The sequence below is a fragment of the Chionomys nivalis genome, chromosome 14 (assembly GCF_950005125.1).
Source record: "Chionomys nivalis chromosome 14, mChiNiv1.1, whole genome shotgun sequence".
NCBI lineage: Eukaryota > Metazoa > Chordata > Mammalia > Rodentia > Cricetidae > Chionomys > Chionomys nivalis.
In genome coordinates this window covers 47,776,273-47,781,454 of record NC_080099.1, presented here as the reverse complement: position 1 = coordinate 47,781,454, position 5,182 = coordinate 47,776,273, and positions in this window count along the sequence as shown.

Genomic DNA, 5,182 nt, shown 5'->3' with positions numbered 1-5,182 from the left:
TTTCCGTCTGAGGTTGTCCTCAGCTGTGTACTGATGCTCTGCTCCTGACAGTGATGTCCTAACTTTTTAAAACATTACACAACTGGCTTTCTGTTAATATAACAAAACACCAATGCAAGCTCTATATACACAAAAAAGAATTACTTGGTTTGTAATCTTGAAAGTGTAAGGGTACCTCATAAAGCTGGCATCAGCTTAGCTCTAGTGAGGGCCATTTTCCATACATCAGATCATGGTGGGTGGCAAAAGTCAGAGAGAAGGGTCCAGCAGCAAAGCCCAGTGGGTTCTTGCACCCCAAACTGACAGCCTGGGTTCCATCACCAGAACCCACATAGTGGAGGGAGAGGACCAACTCCCAGGGCTGACCTCTGACCACATGTGTGCCATGGCGTGCATGTACACATAATAAATAATAAAAATGAAGACATGCAAAAAGAAAGTTGGAGTGAGGGAGGGAGCAGGTGCCACATCACCAGACAGGAAGTGGCAAAATTGGGTGGGGCAGGCTTGGGGTTTATAACAATTGGAAGAATGTCAAGGAGCGATGAGAAATACTTTATAATCCCTTCTGAGAGCCTGTCCCCAGCTAGTCAAGAACCTCCCACTGGGCCCTACCTCCGAAAAGTCCCACACCATTTACCACCACCACCGGGAGGACCTAGTTTCTAATACGCAGACTCCAGAAAGGCAACCATGGCAGTGGCACACCCTCATTTGAGGGGGGAAGGGTTGAAACAGGGTTTCTCTGTGTATCCCTGGCTGTCCTGGAACTCGGAGATCCTCCTACCTCTGCCTCCAGAGTGCTGGGACCAAAGGTGCGCACCCCCACCCAGCCTCAAATTCTTCTGTAGCACTCTCCCTTGGCGCTCACTGCACAGTAAGATCAGGCTAGCCCCTCAGAGAAGAATGTCAAGGACTGACAGCAAAGGGAAATGTGTTCCTTGAAATACTAAAAATTCAAGGATTATATACAGTTCGGACCTCAGTTAAATCCCAGGAACTGAACAATATGATCACAAATTGGTTCCTTATGCTGGGGGAGATAGCTCACTCAGTAGAGTGCTTGCCTTGCAAACACGGGGGCCTCAGCTTAATCCCCAGAGCCCATTTAAGAACAGCAGACCTGGGATGCATGCTTTTAATCCCTGAGCTAGGGGGACTGAGACAGGATGGTCCCTGGGGTTGGCTGCCAAGCCAGTCTAGCTTAGTTGGTGACTCCAGACATGAGAGGTTCTGTCTCAAAGAAAGTGGATGCCATTCTGGAGGATGACACACCCAAACCGACTGTCCTCTGACCTCCTCGTGCATGTACACACACACATGCACACACACACACACATAACGCACACGCACTTTTCAGTATGAGCCTGCAAAAGAAATGAAGTAAGACTGGGTGATAGTGGCGCACGCCTTAAACCCAGCACTAGAGAGGCAGAGGCAGGTGGATCTCCGTGAGTTCGAGGCCAGCCTGATCTAGAGCAAGTTCCAGGACAGCCAGAGCTACACAGAGAAACCTGTCTCAAGAAAACAAAACAAAGAAACGAAATTTGTTTTTTTTATCTCTTCTTTTACTTTGCTCAGTTTGGCTTCGTGCTTCTGCAGGCTGTTTTGACTGTTAGCAGAAAAGAAAAAACATTCCTTTTGCTGTAAATTCAGAAAACAACCCAACATTAAGTCTTTTTCAGTAACATTCCGCAGAACTGTTTACCTTCTAATGCTTAATCTATTTGTACTAGTTTGGGGACTTTGTTAAAATATTTTGTTTTACAAACCAAACAAGTTATCTTAAGCCTTGGCTGAGAATGACCTCTATCTCCACATGAAGAGAAAACGGATTATGCTAGTTAAGACTACTGTCTTCATAAACAAGCAAAAAAAAATCGTGACTTGGACAAGACAGATGTCTTGCTCTGTGTGTAAGAGAAGTCAAGAAATAGGTACTCAGGTTGGTTTGGGGGCTCCAGGGTCACCAGGGACGTATATTTTGTGTCTCTGGCCCTATGACCTACGGCTGGCCACAGGATGTGAATTAATGAGGAAGGGCCTGCCACCGTTTATCACAGACTTTCCAGAGGTCCTAGCCTGACCTATGCATCTATCACCTTGACCAAAGCATGTTTGCTGTGGGAGAGGCCAGGAACTGGGGGCTTTTGAAAGGTCTCTGAGGAAGGAGGAAGCCTCTCCAGAGGGTATTTTTCACGTGGTGAGATTTGCATTGCATCAGTGGCTGTCCATGAATACTCCCGTGCAGCTTCAGCCCCTAGATCTCAGAGTTCCGGGTTACCTCTTCTTTCTTCCCTCTCTCTCCCTTCTCCTCTCCCTCCTCCTCTTCAGCACAGTCTCAAAGTGTAGCTCAGGGTGGTCTCAAACTCAAACCCTTCCTGCTTCAGCCTCCCAAGCGCCCAGATATTCAAGCATGTGCTACCTCACTGCTTGTTCCTGGGAACTGTGGTTTCTTTGCTTTATGTTTAAAAAACCACCTATGAGTGCATGTGTGCATGTGATAATCGTCTTTCTGTGTCTGGGTTACCCAGGTCTGCGCACCGTTCTCAATCCCTTTTTTGAGTTGATTTATCTATGGTTTCTAAAACTAGACAGTTTTAGGGAGGGATTAGGCAGAATACTCGGGTACTATGCTTGACAGTCCTGAAAGACAGATTTAGGGATGGTTGCTGACACAGGTCACAAACATCGGGGCTTAAGTAAGCAGCGTTCGTTTGTTGTTTTTGTGTTGTTTTGTGTGTCTGTGCACTCCTGTGTTCATGTGTGTGCACATGTGTGTATGAGAGAGCATGAAATGTGTGTGCCAGTGCATGTGGAGGCCAGAGAGCAACCTCAGGTTCAGCTCCCAGGAACCATCTTTCTTGTTGGTCAGGGCAAGGCCTCCCGTTGGCCTGGGGCTCACAGTGGGCTAGGCTGACTGACCAGTGAGCCCAAGGACCTACTTTCTCAGAGTTGGTTTTATGAGTGTGTGCCACCTCACCAGAGTTTTTGCCTTGGGGTCTGAGGCACAAACTCAGGTCCTGATACTTGCACAGTAAGCCCTGGATGTCCTAATTTGGTTTCTGTTATTGTGATAAGACAGTGGCCACAAACAAATTAAAAGGGAAGGGGTTGATTTCATCTTACAAGTCCTAGGTCACAATCCATCACCAAGGGACATCAAGGTAGGAACTTGGAGGAATGCTGCTTCCTGGCTCTGTTCAGCTTACTTCCTTATTCCTGCCTAAGGTGGCACTGCCCACAGTGGGGTAGGCTGGGCTCCATCAATTAGCAATCAAGAAAATGCCCCGCAGATACGCCCACACGCCATTGGTGGAGTCAGTTCCTCGAACGAGGATCTTGCTTCCCAGACTATCAAGTTAACAACTGAGATTCAACACCACGCTTGATCTAAACTATCTCCCCAATCGTCTTTCTGCCCTACAATGAGGTCTCACGTAGCTCTGGCTGCCTTTGGATGTGCTATGCAGCCAAGAACAAACTACTGATCTCCCTGCCTCTCTGTTCCAAGTGCTGGATTACAGGAGTGAATCACCTCACCTGGCTCATAGGTTGTGGTTTTTAAATATTGTTATTAGAGATATCTTTAGGGAAACATACATGATCTCTGCAGACAATGTTGGCTTTTTTAACTGTGTTAAAGTTCATTGATTCTTGGTCAGCAAGAAGGGGTGCACTGGATTTTGACCTGAAGAACTCCTTCCCCTCTCATGCCCCTGTCTTAACTTCCACTGTCTTTTTTTAGGAGGGCATGGGGCGGGGGGAAATGCCCTGTCTCACCTGCAATAAGGAAAAGCCTTTGATTAAAACTACATGATACTATTTGGGGCTGACCAAAGAAAAACAAGTCGTGAAATTGATGATTCCCAGGGCTGAAGAAAAAGTACAAAGAACACGTAAAAGGGTCTCCTAACAACCCATCATGCCAAAAGGCTGGAACCAGCTAACAAGGCTTTACAAGACAGTTAAATTCTGTGGTACAGTCATGTAACCATAACATAAGACAACCGGGACCCCATCTGCTCAATGGTAGATTGTGTGAGGCCTTAGGTGTGAGCTCTCCAGCGTGCCCTTACACAGCATGGATCACATAGAGTTGCTAGAAAGGGTGCTTCTGACTTGCGATGCTATCCTTGGTTGTCTACTTGACTACACCGAGAATTAACTAAAAACCCAAGCCACTAGGCACACCTGTGAGGGATTTTTAGTTAATTGGATCATTTGGGCTCCAAAGACCCACCATAAATCTGGCACAGCTTCTCTTGGCCGCCTATCTAAAGAAAAAGTTGCCATTTGCCTGCCAGCCCCTGCTCCTGCTTCACGGGCATTAGAACCTACATCTCCGGGATTCTGGTGCATACTGAAGAGCAAACGAGACACACAGGCTTTCGGGCTGAAGCACTGCTGATTCTTGGGCATAGACAGACATTGTTGGACGAGCTGGACCATAGCCTGCAAGTCACTCTACTAAATCCCTTTTTATAGATAGATTTCATTCCATCAGCTATGTTTCTCTGGAGACCCCTGTATTATGTATACTTTAAATTTCTCCATTTTCATAATCAACAAAGCAGATACACACAGTACAAACTTCTAAAGTTTCGCCTACTCATGCCTCACCTCCTGCCAGGTCATATCATGCACAAACAAACCCACAGCTGCACATCTAGATACGGACCAGCGTTTGTCTCTGCACGTAGAGGTGTTTAAGTGACTTGTGAGCACACCGAGGATTTGTGGCTGGAGCTCAGTGGGTTTGTGTTCTGAGGCCAGGTCTCCACATTTAGGCCAATGCTGGCCCCTAAGTCCAGACCCTCTATGGTCTTTGCCTCCTAAAGGCTTATATGACCGAATTTGGGTCACCATGCCCATCAGCGTTTGTTTTTGTGATATGTTAATTTGGTTCTATTAAATCAATAATAAGACCACATTTTTAGAAGCTTAATTAATGCAGTGAAACTTAATTATTTATTTATTTGCATTCAGAAAACGAAGCTATAAATAAAACTGTGGCCGGGGTTAAGAGCCACAACCCAACCCTTGGAAGGTGTAGCGACAAGCAAGGCTGTGCCTTGTCGCACAAGCGCACTAGCTTCTGCCCTGTGCACGTAGGGCGGGTGCAGTTGTCAGGTGGGCTACCGCGCAGGCGCGGGACGGGCAGGGGGTGGAACGGGCGGAG